The sequence below is a fragment of the Panthera onca genome, chromosome A2 (assembly GCF_046562875.1).
Source record: "Panthera onca isolate mPanOnc1 chromosome A2, mPanOnc1 haplotype 2, whole genome shotgun sequence".
Classification (NCBI taxonomy): domain Eukaryota; kingdom Metazoa; phylum Chordata; class Mammalia; order Carnivora; family Felidae; genus Panthera; species Panthera onca.
The window spans coordinates 79,011,927-79,032,552 of NC_138340.1; the positions used below are offsets into that span (position 1 = coordinate 79,011,927).

Consider the following 20,626-nt stretch of genomic DNA (forward strand, 5'->3'; position numbering starts at 1 on the left):
GTTTTAACCTCTCTAGACTTCGATTTCCTCTAGACATTGGGGGTGATAATACCAATCTCATCCTGTGCTTGTGAGGATTAAACCATGCCATCCCAATGGTTTTTATTACCAGCTTGTTATTTGTTGCTTTTTAAGATACTGACTTAATCCAGGGCAAGCATATGAGCCTCAGTTTATATGTATTATAGTATATGAGCCTCAGTTATCATTAGTGGAATAAAGACAAATCACAGGCTAGTTAATACAGTAGATCCTAGAAATAAAAGAATTCCTATTCATTTATGTTATTCATTGGACAGATGTCTATCACCCACTTTTTCATGGTCAGGCAAGGCACTGTGTGAGGCTCAGGGACTAGAAGAGGAAACCAGACAGACCAGGTCTCTGCTCTCATGAGGCTCATAATCCGGTGTGAAAAAGAATATGTGTTATGGGATCCCTTCCTGAAATCTACCCATTTCAGACTCACCCAGAGGCATGCTCACTGTGGACTGACCTCGAGCTGGTTTGGCCACACAAAACTCATAGGTTCTTTTTGGTAGGCAATAGTTGCCACTGTAGAAGGTTGTCGAAGGTTGAGGCACTGAGGACTGCTTCTCCCCCATAACCCCCCTACCAGGTTGTAGCGAATTCTAGTGTCACACCGAAGGCTGCCACAGATACAGCATTTGTCAAATAAACGTGTATCAACCAACCAGTAGGAAGAAAACAATTGACTTAACCTGCTCAGTAACCTTGATGAAGTCCCAGCCTCCTCTCCTTTGAGGTATTCCAACCTTACCTTACACAGAAGGTTCACTCAAGGCAGTTGCAAGAATATTCTAAACACAGGTCTCTGTTTCCCTGAATCAGCATCATTCTGTCATCAAGCCTCCTACTTCCCCTGGCTGCACAAGGCAGCCTCGAGTGCCGTCCCTAAGGGTGAAGGGACAGGCCTTGCTGTATTCAAACACCCTGTTTATTCAAGGTTGGGGGGGTGGTCTCTAAAGGTCTTTGGCCAGCCACGTATCTTGAATACCTCTAACTTCACCAAAGAGAATCCATTTCTAGCCTCCATGATAGTAAGTCCCAAGTTTCACTAACAGAATTCACCCATTTCTTATGTTCAAAATGTTGATCAAAATATGGATAGCAAAAGGACTCACAGTAACCACCTTTGGGGTTTGTTGTTGTTGTTGTTGTTTTATTATGTTTTTTACCATAATTCCAGTATAGTTAATATGCAGTGTTATGTTAGTTTCAGGTGTACAGGATAGTGATTCAATACTTCTGTACATTACTCAGTGCTCATCATGATAAGTATACTCCCCATCATCTATTTCATCCACCTCCCCTGAAAGTAGTCACTTTTGGAGTGTGACCTCTCAGATTAATACTAGTTGCCCAATCTGGACTTTGTATTCTTTTTTTTTTTAATGTTTATTTATTTATTTTGAGAGAGAGTGTATGCAAGAGGGGGAGGGGCTGAGAAAGAGAATCCCAAGCAGCCTCCACAGTCAGTGCAGAGCCTGACATGGGGATCGATCCCACAAACCACAAGATCATGACCTGAGCTGAAATCGAGTCGGCTGCACAACCGGCTGAGCCACCCGGGTGCCCCTGGACTTTGTATTCTTGGTAGCGTGTGAGCTGATTACCCCTAGAGGTAAAACCTAGACTAACTGGCTCATGCACAAGAGAATACCAGTTATTCTCAAGTACTATTTTTTTCTATTTATTTTTACTCAAGTACTTTAGAGCAAATTATAGACAGTGTTAACGATGCTCCATTTGTCTCTCCTATTCGAAAGGCATGATTCCCAGTGCTGAGCCGGGCAGGGGGGCTGGATTATATCCAAAGTGACTATAAATCCTGGATTGTTCAGGGAAGTCACACAATGTATACCTGTTGCTCTGGGCCCATCCATTTAGCACTCCCTTTCACTTTCAGAGGTGTCCAGTTAGGATAATGAAGTATATGGTTACTCTATTTATAGAAAATGCAGTAGCACACAACAAAGAGAACATACCCAGGAGAATAGGGTTTGATTCCTGTCTCTACCACTCCCCAGTAGGCAGGCCTCAGGCAAATTGCCTCACCCTGATAAATCTACTTTCCTCATTAGTAAACTGAGAGTAATACACTTGCTTGCTCTCCATCCATAGTCATTTTTCTTAAGTTTATTTATTTATTTTGAGAGAGAGAGAGTATGCATGCAGGGTAGGGGCAGACAGAGAGGCGGGGGGAGAGAATCCGGAGCAGACTCCATGCCACTAGTATAAAGCCCAACGTGGGGTTCCAACCCACGAACCGTGAGATCATGACCTGAGCTGAAATCAGGAGTCGGACACTTAACCAGCCGAGCCACCCATGCGTCCCCGTAGTCCATTTTTAAGAGAGATACCAGTTATCCCATGGATGTGAATAAACTTGGTGGAGAGAACGGCACTAACAAGAGTTAGGGGTTATTCCTGTCCTTAAAGCCAACATTGGTTTATGCTTTGATTTGACTCTGGCTTGGGGGAAAATTAGCTTTGGAATATAGATCATGTCTGCTCTTACACTTGCCTTCCTATAGAATGGAGAGACCCGTGTGTAGCCTGTTTCTTCCAGCGAAGCAAGAGCCATCCCCTTACTGCTTGGGCATTTACTTTTCCCCTTAATTCCATCAGAGAAGAGAACATGAGCCTTACAAGTAAAACCATAAGCCCTTCTTTGGCCTTAAAGTGCATTAATGTAAAAAATTTCCAGTAAAGATTCAATGTACCCTTCTTTATATGTGTAGAAGTCTTGAAAGTTTGAGAAGCTATCGTAACTAGTGAGAGCCAAAGGTGAAAGGCCCCACATGAGTATACCACCTTGTTGATGCCTAGCTGGGACAAAGGTTCCCATGGCAACAGTCACAACCAAGGTGGGGATAGGGTGGGGTGCCCCTCCCCAGCAGAAATACTGTTTTGCTTAATAATGTAGAATTTTGTTTCTTCAAAATGAAAATTGATTTTTTTCTTATTATGAAAGTAATACATTGTAAACACTGCCCAAATTTCAGGAAATATAAGAAAGTAAATATTTTGGTGTAAAACTTTATAATCATGTTTCTATGTGTATGTGTTTGTCTATGTGTTGTACATGTGTATCTGTATGCATATATCTTATATGTTAAAAAATAAAAGTGGAATCCTATTATAGACATTGCTTTGAAATCTGCCTTTTTTTTTTTTTCGTTTAAAATTGGTGTGGACACATTTCACTAAATATAGATCTACATCATCGTTTTTATAGCTTCCTAGCATTCCATGGAATAGATGTGTCAGCAATTTACTTCACCAGTGCCTGATTGCTTGTTATTTAGGTCTGGTTAGGGGCACAGTATCTACCCCTTTCGGTGTAATTTTTTAAAAATCAATACAAGATATCTACTCCTAACACACGCACGTGCGCGCGCGCACACACACACACACACACACACACACACACACACGCTTCTCAGAATTCCACCAGGGGATGATTCATTTATTTATTAGCTGGTGGCCTTTGCATTTAGGTGGAAAGACTTCTGCTAGTTGAAGCATAGGGCAGGGGGAGCCGGTCAGCAACAGGACACAGGGCAGCTCAAGGTGGGAAGCCAGGCCGCTGCATCGCAAAGAGCCTGGAGCAGGCTCAGTTACTTGCCCAGTAACCTCCTCATACCCCAGAGCCCAGATCTGCTCATTCACCGAACAGCGCTGCTGCCGGGAGCTTCTGTCCTTTCATAGCCCTTCAGCTGCGAAAGGGCCTAATCATCAGAATACTCCTTTCAAAAAAGAAAGACGTGCCATGCAGGCGTTTGCATGTGGCGCAGCCAGTAACAACTCAGTATCACGAGCTCTGCCACCGAGTGAAGCTCCTTGGGAACGTGTCCAGGAGCGCTTGAAGAGCACCAAGTGCCATGGGGCATCCAGGGGAGCAGCCTCTGGGCTTTCCCTGAGAAACAGCTTACACTTAGCTTGTACAGGAACCTAGCACACTTGATGGTCTGATGTCCAAGTTTGGCAAATTAGCACTCTGGGCAGGACTACGGAGGCAGGCCCTGCCAGTAGAGAGAAGTGACACCAGAGTGCAGAAAAAGGGAAAAGGCACAACGTGGGGAAGCCGAGGTCCCTCTTGTGCAAGGGCAAATCACCCTGCTGCAAACTGCAGGTACTACCCGTGATGACGAGGCACTTAGTTCAGGGAGACCAACATTTTTTTTTTCTTTATTTTGAGAGAGACAGAGAGAGCACAGGTGAGTGTGAGTGGAGGAGGGCAGAGAGAGACAGACAGACAGAATTCCAGGCAGGTTCTGCACTGTCAGCACAGAGTCAGACTGGGGCTTGAACTCACGAACCATGAGATCATGACCTGAGCTGAAATCAAGATGCTTAACTGACTGAGCCACCCCGGCTCCCCATTGACCAACATTTTAAATGGCGGAATACAAGAGAAAGTGTCAGAGTGTCTTTTACTTAGTGAAGATAAATGTTATCTTTTGAAACTCTGGTCACATCCGGGTGCTCATGTTAGGGCGAAGCATAAAATTTGTGACTTCAGGTGGATCAGGGTCAGGAAGTTTGAAGGCTACAGATGTAGGACTCTGAAGTCATCACCACTTTACAGCAAAGTTTAGAACAGAATGCCCTGAACAGTGATCTTGAGTTATAAAAAAAAAAAAAAAAGGATCAAATAATGTTCAAAGTCTACCATTTAAGAGGACAAAGTACAGTGAGATGAAGATCTTTTGGAAAGATTTGTTACAAAGTGCCTCCAATTTTTTTGAAGATTTAGTGTTTTAAATTTTAAATGGAAAGCCTTTCTACCTTCTCCCTAACTTGAATCACAAACATAACTTTTAAAAACACAAAATCTGAGGTGCCTGGGTGACTCATTCGGTTAAGTGTCTGACCCTTGATTTTGGCTCAGGTCATGATCTCACGGTTCCTGAGTTCGAGCCCTACATCAGTCTCTGTGCTGGCAGCATAGAGCCTGCTTGGGATTCTCTGTCTCCCTCTCTCTCTACCCCTCCTCCACTTGTTCTCTCCCTCCCTCTCTCTCTCTCTGTCTCTTTCCCCCTCTCTCAATAAGTAAACTTAAATAAAATAAAAACAAAATTTGACTGGAGGGGAAGAAAAAGAGAAACCTGAAAAATTAAAATAATTAATTAAAATAGAATTTTAATTAAAACACCAGGTCTGAGATACATTTAAGGTGAAGGCAGGGGCGCCTGGATGGCTCAGTCGGTTAAGCGTCCGACTTCGGCTCAGGTCACGATCTCGCGGTCCGTGAGTTCGAGCCCCGCGTCAGGCTCTGGGCTGATGGCTCAGAGCCTGGAGCCTCTTCTGATTCTGTGTCTCCCTCTCTCTCTGCCCCTCCCCCATTCATGCTCTGTCTCTCTGTGTCTCAAAAATAAATGTTAAAAAAAAAAAAATTTTTTTTTAAGGTTGAAGGCATTCACCTTCCAGGTACACCTAATAAGGTATGCATATATCTTTGTGATGGGCGTTAAGAGGAATTTCACTCATTCATTCAAAATGTGTAGTGAAAACTCACAGCAGGGTTTCTATGCTTGGCTAGGCATCAGCCTCCAAGATAAAGGAGACTTGGGATTGTCCCTCAAGGAACTTACAGTCCAGTAGTCCAGTTCCAGTCAACCCACATGTAAAGCCATTTTGCAAATTGTGTACAATACGGCTAAGGCTGGTTGAAATTGATACTCTCCTAAAACCCTAGGGTATGTGGCCTCCGAATGTGTACAGCCAGCCCCGTGGCTTTGGTCCTGAATCCACATCAAGAAGGATTAAGCCAAAAGCCAGTCCCAGATCCAGTCAGGAAGGCTGGCACAGTCCCTGTAAATCCAGGCAAAAGTGAAGAGCCCTGAGCTGGGTCGCAGGTCCTGACCTGAAAGTGTGCAGGGCAACGTCAGGGGCAAGAACCCAGCTGCTGGCATGCTTATCTTGCTTTCTGTCTCCTGTCACCTCAGGCCTCTGTCTTTTTTTGGCTCTATCCTTTTCCTGACCAGCTTTCCATATATCCGGGCCATGTTTTGAAGACCTTACTGGTCCCGGACCAGCTTCCTCCTCTGTGTATGTACTCAGATGCAGCTCCCTTCGCTAGGGGGAGTCCAGATGCCCAGAGTGTGGGCCCAGGGTCCTAACTTTGTCTCCGTCCACGCCATCTTCCTCCTGGATGTACTGTCCTCACCTGCCTTCCCAAAACCACTGTACCCATCAACACAGTACTACTTGGCTGGTCTAGGGTAGAACTACCTCTGTTAAGCACACCAATACTAACTACAAGTTTCTGTTAATATCCCATATCCCTCTCTTCTACTAATTGGATAATTTAATTTTGATTAATTTGATATTTTTGCTAATTCGTTATCACAGATTCAGTGGTCATGCCTCATGGATTTTCACAAGTTCTGATTTTAAATCTGTCTTCCCTAAGTATACCAGTGCCTGTCAAACCACGTGTTCTACTTTTTGGCTTACGAAAAAACGGACTCTATGCTCCAAGAAGTCACAAGTTATGTGGAAATGTTCTACGCATCTTGTATCTTGTAAGCAGTCGAGTTTTCTTGCTGAGACTGTTCACATTTACCCAGTCCCCGTATTCTTTTTAAGCAGCATGGATGCAAATGTCATGTGGTCACCAAAACAACTTCAACTAAACCAGTCAGAGGGGCCACCTGGCATCCCCCCAACCAAGAGCCTCTCCAGTCACCAAGAGCTTGTGGATTTGGTTGGTCCTCACCATCTCTAGGCTGCTTTAGACACTTTGAACGTAAAGTCCACCTCGACACCCAGCTTCCCTGGCCTTTGGTTCTGTGTTTTGTAGTGTTGTGTTTTCAGGGAGGAAGGAGGGGGAGAGAGATTCATAAGGCAGTGACTGAACACTCGAGAACTTTGTAATCTTCACTTCCTGACTGTCACCCCTCCTGCCCTCCCCATTCGGCATCTCTGGTCATGGCCCTGAGACCAGGGATCCCGACCAATGTTCCCATTCACCCTTACAAGCCCTGTGGCCATCTGCAGGAACTCACTACCACGTCCCCTCGGAGGAAGTGCCCCAAACCTGCAATGAACTAGTTCACAATGTACCACACAATAGTAATATCATTTTCTGTCAAGCCATGAGTGTCCACTTGCCACACGCAAGGAACAGGACAGCGGGACCCTTCGTTTGGTCCAGTGTTTTCAGTGGCCTCTGCTACCAGAGAACTCAACAGAAGCATGACTCGGAAACACAACTGTTGAAGAAGATATCCACCAAATAGTGTGCTAAGCCAAATCCCTCCTACAATGCAACACAGCACAGACAGCACACCTTACAAATGTACATGACATGACGCCCAGGGTAGCAGACCTGCTGGGACATTCCACTTGGTCTCCTCCTTGGACTGGGATTAGATGAAGAGCCAGGGGTTACCATGCCGGTAAACTAATCAAATCAAAGAAGGACAGGGTGGAGGTCGTTGCTTCCTATTGGGATAGTAGCTCTGGAGTACAGATGTCTGAAGCTCCCAGGTGTGGAGGGAAACCCTCCTGTGTTTGAGAGTTGCAATCTGAGCCTGCTACAGAAAAACCACAAAGACAGGGATTTCTGGGAAAATGTAGTGAGATGATGTGCTTTTATAATACAACCACTTTTGTGGCCTTTTTAGTTCGATCATTATGTGTTCTGGAGACATGATAGAGGCAAGGAAGAAAGGCCAGGTTGGGAATTAGGAGACCCAGTGTTGCTTATAATTTGCAGTGTGGCCTTGGACGTGGTTTGTAGTCTCTCCAGAATCTCAGTGCACTTGTCTGAAAATGGAAATAATAAAGCCCGCCACTTTGAAAATGCTTTGTGAATATAAAACACCACACCAGCACTCTCTGAGCCTCAGTTTTCCTCCTTGGTTGAATGGGCCCTGCCCATTCAGGCTGTTTCTGAGGATCAAATGATATAACGTGCATGTAAACCATGGAGTTCTATGTGAAGGACACAGCTCACAAAAATTCTGGTGTCACTTTGTGGGGTCAGTTGCCAACCCAGAGGCCAGGGCTGGTTTGAGACTCACTTTGCCCAACCTGAATGGGTCAGCCCTTCCCGCTCCCCCCTCCCCCACCCCAGCCTTCTTCCTCCCCAGCTCCTTCCTTTGTCTGGTAAGCTTTAAATTACCTTTGCTCTTCCCTTTTGATCTGTCTGGCAACTGCCCTGTCTCACTCCAGGGGGGCTCCATTTCAGATCCCAGAGAAACCCTGTCTATATATAGCTTGTAAAAAAATGTGGTTTCCTTTGGGAGGAAAGTGGGAGCTACCATGTGCATTCACGTCCACCACCATTATACTGGTGACCCCCAGAACCGGAGACACAACATTTACTCTCCAGAATAAACATGAGTATGGCCCAAGGTTACAGTAGCTTGTATAAACAACCTGTTACTACTTACTGCTTTTCTCTAAACTCCTGGAGTGGGGAAGTGGCAACATTTTATTCTTCAAATCAAAGACAGGTGATAGACAGGGATGATAGATAGATAAATAGATAGAGTGGACCAAGAAAGAATTCCCTGAAAATTTAAGCAAACAGGCATTTATTTGGGCAATTAGAATTGCAATTGAAGAGACAGATTCAAGTAGAATCTGGACCATGATCTGAGGACGACAAAGAGAGGGCAGGGCTGTATACTCAAGGCTGCGAGTAGAGTTCTCATTCAGATCCTCTATGCAAAACAGGGATTGAAACTAGATTAACTGGGATTGGTTGGGTTCATATGCAAATAAGGGATGGAAACTTGTTTGTAGCAAGGGCTCTTTTGGAAGTGAAGAGTGAGGATGATTCTGGTGCCATGATGAGGGGGAAGTTAAGTCCCAGCTGAGGGCTTGCAGCTGGCTGAAAGGTTTTTAAAAAGTTCACGGTTCCTGCGAGAAGGACGTGCACAAATTCCTCCTCCCTTATGGCCTCCTGACCCCATTTTAAAAAGAGACTTGCTTAGTTAGGCTTGCTTGCTGCGTTTTGAAATCTCCTTTGACAGAGAGGTAGATAGATAACATAGATGGATGGATGGATGGATGGATGGATGGATGGGTAGATAGATAGATAGATAGATAGATAGATAGATAGATAGATGATAGATAGATAATGGGAGGAGGGCTTGAGCCCACTCAGCAATTTAAAATTTTTCACTCTGGGGCGTTTGGCTGGCTCAGTCAGAAGAACATGTGACTCTTGATCTTGGGATTGTGAGTTCGAGCCCCAAGTGGGGTGCAGAGACTACTTAAATGAATTTCTTCTTAACTTAAAGTCAAAGTAATGTAAAAATTTCTCACTCTTACATCTACGCCCCAGTTCTCTTCGAATTCAGTTCTCTCGAATCCTCGCATAACTCTAAAATTTTATCTGGTTAATTGTCTTGGTCCTAAAATGAAACCATGCATAATGCATTCTGGGAAAGAAATGGAAAACCTTGTTAAATAAGCGATTCAAGCATTCCTTTTTATTTTGCCAGATGAAAATAGTTTATTCACTGTCACCAAAAGAACACAGGCTGCAGCCCCGATGAAGGAGAAAGATTGACCCAATCAACCCTAGACTCCAAGGGGACAGGGAAACCTTTCTCAGGACCAGGTCAAGAAACAGCCCAGGGACACTGCCCCCTCTGTTTGCTTCCTGTGTGGCTCAGTGATCTCAAGGCACAGAGCAGGGAACTTGGAAGTCCCTTTCCTGTGTCCTGAAATCTCCATTCAGCACGCCCCTTTTTTTTTTTCTCCTGTGGCATTTGCCAACTTTCAAATTCCGATGCTCCTGCCGTCACCCCCAGATGTGCACCAAGGCCTCAGCATTTGCAAAGTCTCTCAAGTCAATCTCTAAGTAAAAGATGCTTCAAGGAAGCACCCAGTTCCTTCTGCCTAATAACTGCAGTTTGTCATGTGACACCTGCCCCTCCCCCCCCCCACCAATTCTCTCTGAAAACCCCCACCCACCCCACCAATAAACTAGGTTGACGTCTGTCCTTTATCTGCCAACATCTACATTTCCTTCAAGGTGGTAATCTTTTGCTTTTGTTATTGAAGTTCTGCTTGATTCTTAATTGTTACCCCATAGCTTTGGAGCCTGCATAAACAGTTAACAAAAACACGGCGCACGAGGCAGCCGTTTCGCTTTCTGTGCTTGTTGTTCTTGGCACCGGGTCAGTTCTATGAACTTCTGGTGTCCAACTGGTAGGACCTGAAACTCTGTGTTTAACAAGTGCCTGTAGTCAAAACAGTTGGCGTGTGCAAGCTCGGGCCGCTGGTACTGCTGCGGCTGGTCAGCCCGGTCCTGGACTGTGCAGAACACCGAATCACGTTGCTGCGTTTTGGGGCTGGGCTTTTGTTGTTTCGCTGTTGGGTTTGTTTTTTGTTGTTTTCTTTTTTTCCTTTTTTTTTTTTTCCTCTTTTTTGTGATGGCATCCGTGCTAATCTGGATCTCTTCAGGTTCCAAAAGTACAACATGTTTACAGTCGACGTAGAATCAGATTAAGTTGGCAGCCTGAGTCTCTCTGTAAGTGGTTTTAGTTTACATTTCTTCTGCTAGCAGGATGTTTTGCATAATTTTGCTGATCCTGGGTTATTTATAGACTTTTTTGAAGAAACGGGGATGCATGAGAGTTTTCTGTTCTAACTGTGGAAAGTGAAATCCGTTTCTGCAGTGAGGAGGGAAGGCGGCCGGGCATGTTCAGCAGAGGGTTATTTTAGCTCTTGAAAATTAATTTCTCCTCGAGGTCACTTGATAACATTCCGGAGCCTACACTCCAAGCCACTGACATCAGATACCCTGATGATTGTCTTGGGACGTGTTGTTTTCCTTTTAGTCGGTCAGAAATGGAGCAAAATGAAAGTCATGATGCCATTTCCTCTGGGGCACTCTGGGAGGGTGGATGCAGTGATTGGGTATTGTTTCAAACGTCCGAAGTGGGTTTGCGGGGGTTGTTTCATCCCACCCTCGGGCACTGTGTCCGCTGGCCACCGCAGCAGCCTGCCCAGAAGCCGGTTGGCGGGACCCACCGAGAGCCTGGGGGAGGGGCAGAGGAAGGACAGCCGTCGGGAAGTTAGTGGCTATTCAAGTTTGTCCTCATCTAAAAGACAGTGATACTCAGGTGTTTGTAACATTTAAAAAAAAAAAAATCATCGACTGCAGGATGGCTTAGTGGCTAATGCATTATCGGTTTGATCTTCTAGCCTGGGGGTAGCACCTTCTGGTAGCACCTTTGGCGGGGGGTGTGTATGAATGGAAGGAAATCTGGGCACGTTCGAAACCACTACACCAGGATGAACACTGTGTGAAAGGGTTTCCTATAATATTTACTAGAACAGTTGGCTAAAAATTGCCTTGCTTTGCCCACTGAATGGCTGTGTGGTTAAATCACCCCTTGATAGCGTACCTTGAGCCCTCCCATCTCTGCGCCGGCTGCCGCCAGAATTTGCATGGGTAAGTAGCACGTTCATCAGCATAATGAGTGTGGAGTCCCCAGTCTAATGGTCCAGGAGAACGCCGTAATTGAGACACTTCATTGCGCCTCGGGTTAAATATTTTAAACCAAACAAATCGGGAAGGAGGGAGAAAACGGGAAACAATGTTTGGGCCGCGTGAAAGGCCTTCTAATTGGGGAGTCCGCCCTGACTGGGGTCCTTGGGCCCCTCACAGACAGGTCCACATCTCCTCTCACCCCCACCATCACCGAATCACACCCGCAAATGAAAATGGATGGTTGAGCCGGAAATTTCCGAGGTAGTGAAAGTGACATAGTTGTAACTGCTAAGTGCTACCAAGAGCCGATTTTCTTCTCTCTCTTCCATGTTTCTCTCGTCGATGGGAGAGTGGGTTCTTTTTTGGCGTTGTTTTTGGTTTGATTTGGTTTGGTTTTTGGCCTCCACTAACCTTGCAGAGAATGGCGATGAGGCTGTCTTGCTTTTGGTCCTTGAGTGTGGAGTGTGCCCTCTGCTTCCTCACGGTAGCCCTGCCGCTCTGGTGAAGAACAAGTTAAGCCCTTTTGTCCCAGCAGAAAAAGACTCGTACAGCGGGGCTGAGGAGCTGGCACTCAGGCCCAGACATTTACCATCAGACTTTGGCCTCGCTGCCCCATCCAAACCCGCGAACTGCACTGCTGATGCAGGAGACCTTTTGTTCTAATGTGATTCCAATCTGCCCCCAAGGATGCGGCCCCTACGACACTTCCCTTTTTCTCCTCCTGTATTAAGGTTGAGCTAGGATTTGAGGCTCACCTTTTGGAGGCCCTGGGTTTGAGGTGTGTGTTGGTTTGTGTGCATGTCAGCCAGCAGTGATTAAGGGGGCTCCTGCCCTGCTGGGTAAATAAACTCATGGCCAGAGTGACTTTAGAGACATGAAGGAACCTACCTACCTTTACGACAGTGTTGAAGCAGGATGGCAGTGATGACAGAAAGGTTTCCCAGTCATCCTGCCCTGGGGCTTTTGCATTTGAATTAGCCAGACCCGCCCACTTCAGGATCCTAGAGAAAATGAAGGCACTGCTATTTGCCAGACTCCTAGACTTTGTTGCCCCTCCCAGGCCCTCCCAGCTGCCCGCCAACAGCTTTCAAATACCCTCCTTCCACGCTTTGGTTGCCTCTGCCGGTCTGGAGAGAGCTGTGGTTGGACTGATAATTGATCTGTGTCTGGGCCTCTTGGAAGCATTAGCATTTGTGGGTCCATCTTCTCTCCTGGCCCCCAGGGAGTGGTTCTGCTGGGCCCCACACTCAGTGGGAAACCCAGGATCTGTCAGGGTCCTGCAGTCTGCTGGAAGGCCAAGGCATCCGGGGCAGAACTTGGAGATTGGGTGGGTCCCTGGCCAGAGGCAAATTTGGGCCAGATGGTCTGAGTTGGTTTGTCAAACCTGTGAGGGTTTGGTGGCCCTCCACACTCTGGTGGCTACCTCACTCTGCTATTGGCCCACTCATCCCCAAGGTCTTAAGCTTTTCTGGAACAGCAGCAATAACATATAGATTAGGCAGAACCCCCAAAAGTAAGAGGCCGAACAAGAAAATAAGCCAATGGAAGGAGTTGGTTACTCCTTGGCTGTGGCTTCGTCACCCTGTTTCCAACCAGCCCCTTGTGCACCTGCTGACCAACTCAGCCTCAGTCCACCAAGGCAGGCAGGATTTGCCAGTTGTCAAGGACCAGTAGATTGCCCCCACTTTGACCTTGTTACAGTTTGCCATCGAAGTGGCACATCCCAGACTAAGGAGGGAGATATATTTGATCTACGCCATGTCAGAGGGTAGGAGTCCCTTGTCCCCTGTCCTCCATACTATACTTTTTCTCTCCAATCTGGTGAACAGGAAGGGCTTTTAGGTAAATCAACTGTATTAATTTGCTAGGGCTATTATAACAAAATACCACAGCCTGGGCAGCTTGAACAACAGAAATTTAATTCTTCACAGCTGTGGAGGTTAGAAGTCCCGAGATCAAGGTGCCAGCCACGTTGGTTTCTCCGGAGGCCTCCCTCCTTGGCTTCTAGACGGCCATCTTCTTGCTGTCCCTTCATCAGGTTGTTCCCCCGCCCTCACCCTCACCCCTTCCATGCACACACCTAGTGTCTCTTTCTCTTCTTATGAAAGGACTCCAGTCATATTGGATCAAGGCCCACCCTCGCTGGCCTCATTTGAACTTAATCACCTCTTTAAAGGCCTTATCTGCCAATACAGTTACATTCTGAGGTATTGGCAATTGGGACTTCAACGTATGAATTTGGGGGCAACATAATTCAGGCCATAACACCAGCCAACTAAGCCTGGTCCCACCTCAGCCCCACTCATTAGCAGCATCAGAACACTGCAGTAACCGCCATGATGTAGAGGTTCATCTGTGACTTGTTCCTGCACATGTGAGTGTGTAGAATCAGGCACCATCTCTCTGTGTGGGTGCACAGTCAAAGGGAACACAATGAGAAAAAGACAAAACATGTTCCTAGTCACAAGATGAAGTCACCAGTGGCTGTGAAAAGTCTGAGTTAGCTTTCAGTGTGTTCTATTATGATCTTTAGATGACTTCAGCAGCCCACCCGTCTCGAGGAAGGCTGTTGGAAGGGTGGGTTGAGCAAAGGTAGCTCTCAGACCAGGGGGCCCCAGAAGTCATCTGACAGAAAGTGTTACCTTCCCTTCTGAGCCTCTTCCTCCTGGTGCCATTCTGGGCAAACTCCCTGATATGTGAATAGATTCGTTTGCATGATCTTCTCTGGGTCTTGCCAACAACTATGTATATATATTTAAATCTGCCCTCAGTGTTTATTCCCTGTGGAAGTTGGGAAACCAGCCTTCCATGGACTAGGAGAGGAGAAGTTAGCCAGTTGTCATTTCCCATTTCAATGGCTGCTCTTTCCCCAGGGACTTGTGGTTGGCCATTGATCTTCCCTCCCTCTTCCCTTGCTATAGGATATCTTTGACCTGGAGATGCTAGGGGCCAGCAGGTTGACCTCTGGTAGCCCTTTCCAAGAATTTTCCCCCAAGATCTTTTCTTAGTAAAGAACATTTGTTCCCTGAGGATGCAGCCACTCTCAGCCAAGACCAGAGCAGAGTTTCTAGGGCCCCATCCTGAGAATGGCAGCCACCAAAGCCTGGTGTTCTTAGAAACTACCAATGGGGACAGAAACCCAAGGATGAGTTGTGGTCAAGCTACAAGGGATCCCGGCTCTTCATCACCTGCCAGGTTCCTGCTGCAGATGACTCAGGTTCTGGTCTCCACGAGGGGACCATGGAGAGATAGTGTGTTCCTGCAGGCTAGTGGAGGATCTATTACCCTTTGTGAGGCAGCCTGGATTTTGGTCTGAGACAAAAGAGAAGGTGATTGCTGTAGGGAGAGGAGGTCAGGAATCAGCTGCTCCGTGCTGGCAGCCTGAGTGCCAGAGGAGGTGGGATCTGGGTTATTTGTAACGGTAATAATCATAAAACTGCTCTTTTTTGTATGCATGGCCTGACTCAACTTTTAGACCTCTTTTACATGCCTGATCTCATTGGCTCCTCCTTATAGCCTTGGAGAGGCAGGTATTGTTAACCCCAGAGCATGGAAATTCTGGAAGGAGAGCCCGGGTTGAGACTCCAGCTCCTGGACACCAGTGCTCCTTGTATTGATTTCAGCTGCCTAATGTCTGTATTTGGTTGCCAGTAAGGAGGTAGTTTGCAAATCAGAAAACCTGGTTTGTGTGTTTTTTCATTGTATTTCTTGTCAGTTATCAAAGCCACATTCGATTGCTCATATGTGCAATGCCTCGCTCTAAGACCCTTAGGCTTAATCATTACCACCACTGGTAAGAGGAGGGCTGTTGGTAGCCCCACTTGTCAGTTGTCACTGAGATCCTTACTAGGGAAGAGGAGGAAGTGTGGGCTATGTGACACACCTGCCCTGAATGGTCAAGAGTGCTGTTCACAGGTCACTGCCACGGAGGGGGATGTTGCACACTGCTTGGCTGTGTCTTTTTCCACATTATAAGCAAGGGTTTGGAAGAGGAATGGTGTTGGTGGCAGGTCTATCAAGTTTTCAGGGGCCAGATTTGGGAGGGTGAATGGATACATGAGCGGGTAGAGCAGTAGACTACATCCAACCAGATGACACTTTTTTTTTAATGTTTTTATTTATTTATTTTTTTGAGACAGAGAGAGACAGAGTATGAGCAGGGGAGGGGCAGAGAGAAGGGGAGACACAGAATCTGAAGCAGGCTCCAGGCTCTGAGCTGTCAGCACAGAGCCTGATGTGGGGCTCGAACTCACGGGCTGTGAGATCATGACCTGAGCTGAAGTTAGATGCTTAACTGACTGAGCCACCTAGGCGCCCCTGGATGACACTTTTAAAGGACACCTGTGGGTACGCGGCTTGGCAGAAAAATGTGTGAAATAAGACTTAGGGGTGGTTCAATTGTCAAAAATAAAAAATCTAGGCTGGGGGTGGGGCACCTGAGTGGCTCAGTCTTTTAAGCATTCGACTCCTGATTTCTGCTCAGGTCGTGATCTCACAGTTCATGAGATTAAGCTCCGCACTGGGCTCTGCGCTGACAGTGCAGAGCCTGCTTGGGATTCTCTCTCTCCCTCTCTCTCTGCCCCTCCCCTACTCGCACGTGCATGCATTTGCACCCTCTCTCTTTCAAAATAAATAAACAGCTAAAAAAATGTAGGTTGGATCTCTAGCTACATTAATAGGAAGATAATGTCCAGGAAAGACAGCTAGGAGCTGCTTGGACCCCATCTGTAACATTCTTTCATCTGAGTTCCACAGTCTATGAAGGACAGATGGTAGAGCCAAAGAGGACCCAGAGAACAGAATAGTGAAAATGATGTTTTGTGAGGAAGGGTTTAAAAAGACCTCTGGGTGTTTTGCCTGGAGAAAGATTTCAAGGAGCAAATATTTGGCAAGATGTCCCCTGGAAGGGAAATAAGACCGGTTCAAGGTGACCCCCACAGAGCAGAAATGGGATTCATGTGTGGCATTGCAAAACAGCTTAAGTAGGGGAGACACTCCAACAGCCATGGAACCACCATGCTGTCTCACCTGGTGCACGCCTGGAAGGTCCCATTGGCAGTGGGGTCTGCAGGGGAGAAGCAAGCCTGGGTGGCCCCATGATCAGAGTGCTGAGGAGGCCATAACAACCCCAGAAAGGGTCTGGCAGGGATCAGGGAAGTGTGGGGCTTCTTCTGGCCTGTTGGGAGTCTGTTACTCTGTCCCAACCTCAAGCTCTAAGAGCTGGGTGCCTTTCATGGCAATGATGATTCCATCACAGGAATGGTGATCCCCTTGATGGAAACAACAGCTGTATGAGAGACGAGGGGCTGGCGGAGGGGGCTGTGCCTTAGTACCTGGTGTGTGTGTGTGTGTGTGTGACATTGTTTAAAACAATCACACTTCTTCATACACCTGAGTTGGCCTTGTTTGAGAACTACTATCTTAGAGTGCCTGTGAGCTGACTCCTTAACTTAAAAATTACCTCCTTTAAGTGATTCCAAGAAAGGTGTTTTTTTTTTTTTAAGTGTTTATTTATTTTGAGAGAGAGAAAGGGAGAGAGAGAATCCAAAGCAGGCCCCATGTTGATTTCATGAACTGTGAGATCATGACCTGAGCCAAAATCAACAGTCGGTCGCCCAACCAACTAAGCCACCCAGGCACCCCCCAAGAAGGGTTTTTAAGGGAACTCTTGAGTTATCCTGAAGCAGACTGTTTATAGTGATGCTATGAGCATTTGTATACAAGGATTTGAGTACGTGTTTTCAGTTCTTTTGGGTATGTACCTCAGGAATAGAATTGTTGGATTGTGTGGTAATTCTATGTTTAATTTTTTAAGGCACTACCATGCTGTTTCCCATAGAAGCTGTACCATTTTACATTCCTACTGACAATGCCTAAGGGTTCCAATTTCTCCACATCCTTGCCAACATTTTTTATTTTACGTTTTTGGTTGTTTTTGGTTATTGTTCTATATATAGCCAATCTAGTGGGTGTGGAGTTGTATCTCATCGTGGTTTTGATTTGCTCCCTAATGACTAACAATGTTGAGCATCTTTTCATGTGTTTGTTGGCCATATGCATATCTTCTTTGAAGAAATGTCTGTCCAAGTCCTTTGTCCATTTTTTAATTGGGTTTAACCTGCCTGTTCCTGTATTTAGAATTAAGGTTCTAAACTTCCTATTCCTCAGATGCTAGAATAGTAGTAGTAAAAATTGCATCTTTTTATCTTAAACCACCTGTTTGCTGAGAACTTAGGCCACCAACTTACTACTGGGCACCTGAGGTAACAGGAGAGAACAGGGTGAAAGAGGCAAGGGAAGGTGCTTCGGAAGGATCGAAGGTCTCTGAGAGAGTTGGCCGGTAGAAGCTGTTCACATCTCTGTCCTCCAGGTCATCCTGGAGCTCAGCAGAGACTAGGAAAGCTGTTGACATTTGTCTCTGGAATGACTTTGGCTCGCAAGCCATAGAGCCTGCCCTTTCATCTGTGCAACATTGCAACATCCAGCTGGCCTCCTCCTGACAGTCCCCTGAGCGGGGTCAGTGTACCCATGAGCCCTTGACCCACTGGCCTCGCTCGGGTCTGGAGGAGAAGGCTCACAGCCTTACCCCTGGGAGCAGACTATCCCCAGGCAAAGCTGGAAGTGATGGGGAAAAAGGGGCTTAATGCCCCGTCCAGCAAAGCTGGGTCCAGCAGGTGGTTGGGTTATGCCACCTCATTCCCAGGGGCCCCATTCCAAAGACATGCAACTGTGGAAACCAGTGCTACTTTGCTATCTGGCACAGCCCCCTCCCAGTCAGAAATGGATTAATTCTCCTTCATTCTGGGAGGAAACTCTCTACAGGAGGGGAAAGGAAGCCAAGAACCCAGAAGCCCAAAGTCATGTTCTCTTGAATTATTCTCCCTGGGAGCCTCCCTCTCCCTCTTTCTTATGCTCTTACGGTTCCAGAGGGATGGTCCCATCATGGGACCATCTTACAAAGGCAGGTAGGCCCTGCCCAGGTTGTGTGACATGTCTCTAGATGATTCAATGTCCCCATGGTCTGAAGTTCTCCATAGGAGCCATACCTCTGACCCTTGTAAAGCTTTTGTCTCTTAAAAGCTTGTTTTTATTTTTCCTTAGGAGAAGGCATATACTCCTTAGCCAGGACTGACTTAAGGTTTATCAGGTAATAGCCAGGTTTTGCAAAGAAATGTTGGATGAAACACGGGAGAGATCTCAGTAGAAGATAAAGTTGCCCAAATGCACTTTGCCACTGGGTGTTTTTGATTGAGGTGAAATTCACATAACAAAATTGATCATTTTAAATGTTTTACTTATTTTGAGAAAGACAGAGAGCATGAACTGGGGAGGGACAGAAGGAGAGAGAGAGACAAAATCCCAAGCAGGCTACATGCTCAGTGCAGAGCCCAACATGGGGCTCTATCTCACAAACTGTAAGATCATCACCTGAGTGGAAATCGAGAGTTAGACCTGTAACTGACTGAGGCAGCCAGGCGCCCCACAAAATTAATTATTTTCAAGCATACAGTTCAGTGGCACTGAGTCCATTCCCGGTGCTGGGTCATCATCACCTCCACCTAGTTCCAAAACATTTTCATCAACCCCAAAAGAGACATTATAACCATTAAACAGTCACTCCCCACTGCCTTCGTCCCCAGACCCTGGCACTCACTGACCTGTTTTCTGTCTGTATGGATTTACCTACTCTGGATATTTCGTCTCAGTGGAGTCATACACCATGTTGCCTTTTGTGAACTATTGGGGTATTTTTGGGAACCATCCCTCTCCCCCAGTCTCCTTGCCAAGATCAAGGAATCAACTTTCTAAATTTTTTTTTAATGTTTATTATTTTTGAGAGAGAGAGAGAGACAGAGAGAGAGAGACAGAGCAAGTAGGGGAGGGGCAGAGAGAGGGAGACACAGAATCAGAAGCAGACTCCAGGCTCTGAGCTGTCCGCACAGAGCTTGACGCGGGGGTCAAACTCACAGACTGCAAGATCATGAACCTGAGCTGAAGTTGGCCGCTTAACTACCTGAGCCACCCAGGCGCCCCAAGGAATCAACTTTACAAATATCTTGAATAAATGAAAACTCCCTGCTGGGATTGGTAATTAAACTGTCCCACAGAAGTTCAACCTTTATAATGATGTCTCTACTCTCCAAAGCGGAGGGCCACGCTTTGCAGTGGACTCTGTGCATCTGGCCGGTCGGCCCTGGGGGAAGGAGGAGTGGAAAGGCCTGAGCTCCCACGCACTGCCGGGACCAGGCCCAAGGGGACAATGGCTCCAGGAACCGGTCCCCCATGCAGCTTGCACATGGCCATCAAGCCCGGGGGCTGCGGCAAGGCCCCTGCCCTTCCCAAACACGGACTCTGCTCAAATCAGCCTCGGAGGAGTCTGGTGCCTCTGACCACACCTTGTGTGTGTGCAGTTCAGGAAGACCCAAGTTCATCTGCCAAATTCAGGATACAGCCCTGACTGTTCCGGGCTTTTCTTTCTGCCTTTCCCTAATCGCATCTGGGCGGGCTCTCTTAAAGGGGAAGTGGTGCGTTCTGACTGGCCAGGGCCCTCAGCCAGGAGCCAGGAAACAGCTCCCACGAGTCGCGTTGCCCAGCGTGTCACTGGCTCAGCCTCCTTATCCAAACTGCAAGGCTGCCTCCCCAGGATGTGTAAGTGTGAGCGCAGGGCACGTTGGCCACACAGGATGGCGTGGGGCTGGGCCCAGGTCACGGAAGAGAAAGCCTGGCAGGCGGAGCGTGCTGTCAACCCACCATCCACTTAGCAAATCCGAGGTGTAGCGTAGACAGCACTGTGGGGCTGTGGGCTGGCACCAGAGCCGAGGCAGGGCTGAGGCGTGCAGTGGGGAGAGGAGCTGCCTCAGAAGGAGGTCAGGAGTAGGAGGCTGGGTTGGGGACCAGTCTATTTTGGACAGCCTTTCTGCAGACACAAGCCTCAGGGCCCGGGTAGGAGCGCAGTGGAAAATTTTGTAGCACACACCTCTCCTGGCGCTGGGAACCTCACCCACCCGTCACCACCCCCCCCCCCAATTCTCTGCATTTATGTGCAGCCCCGATGACACTTCTTGCGTATATCTAGTCAGCAATTATTTCTGTCATTGTTAGGCTGTAATTTGTGTTGAGAAATATTTCAGGTCTTTT

General features: G+C 47.0%; 1 protein-coding gene across 7 annotated transcripts in view; it reads left to right on the forward strand.

Annotated features, from left to right (window-relative positions):
• ATXN7L1 (ataxin 7 like 1) overlaps positions 1-20,626 on the forward strand; it is a 244,631-nt gene that overhangs the window by 159,328 nt on the left and 64,677 nt on the right. The window contains exon 1 of one of the 7 annotated variants that reach the window (XM_060633796.3): positions 9,989-10,522. The exons of 5 other annotated variants lie outside the window; for them this stretch is intronic. The gene's annotated coding sequence lies outside the window, so the exon portion shown is untranslated. Of the gene's footprint in view, positions 1-9,988; positions 10,523-19,878; positions 20,138-20,626 lie in introns of those variants that run through there. One more of the 7 variants, XM_060633797.3, reaches the window with a different exon arrangement.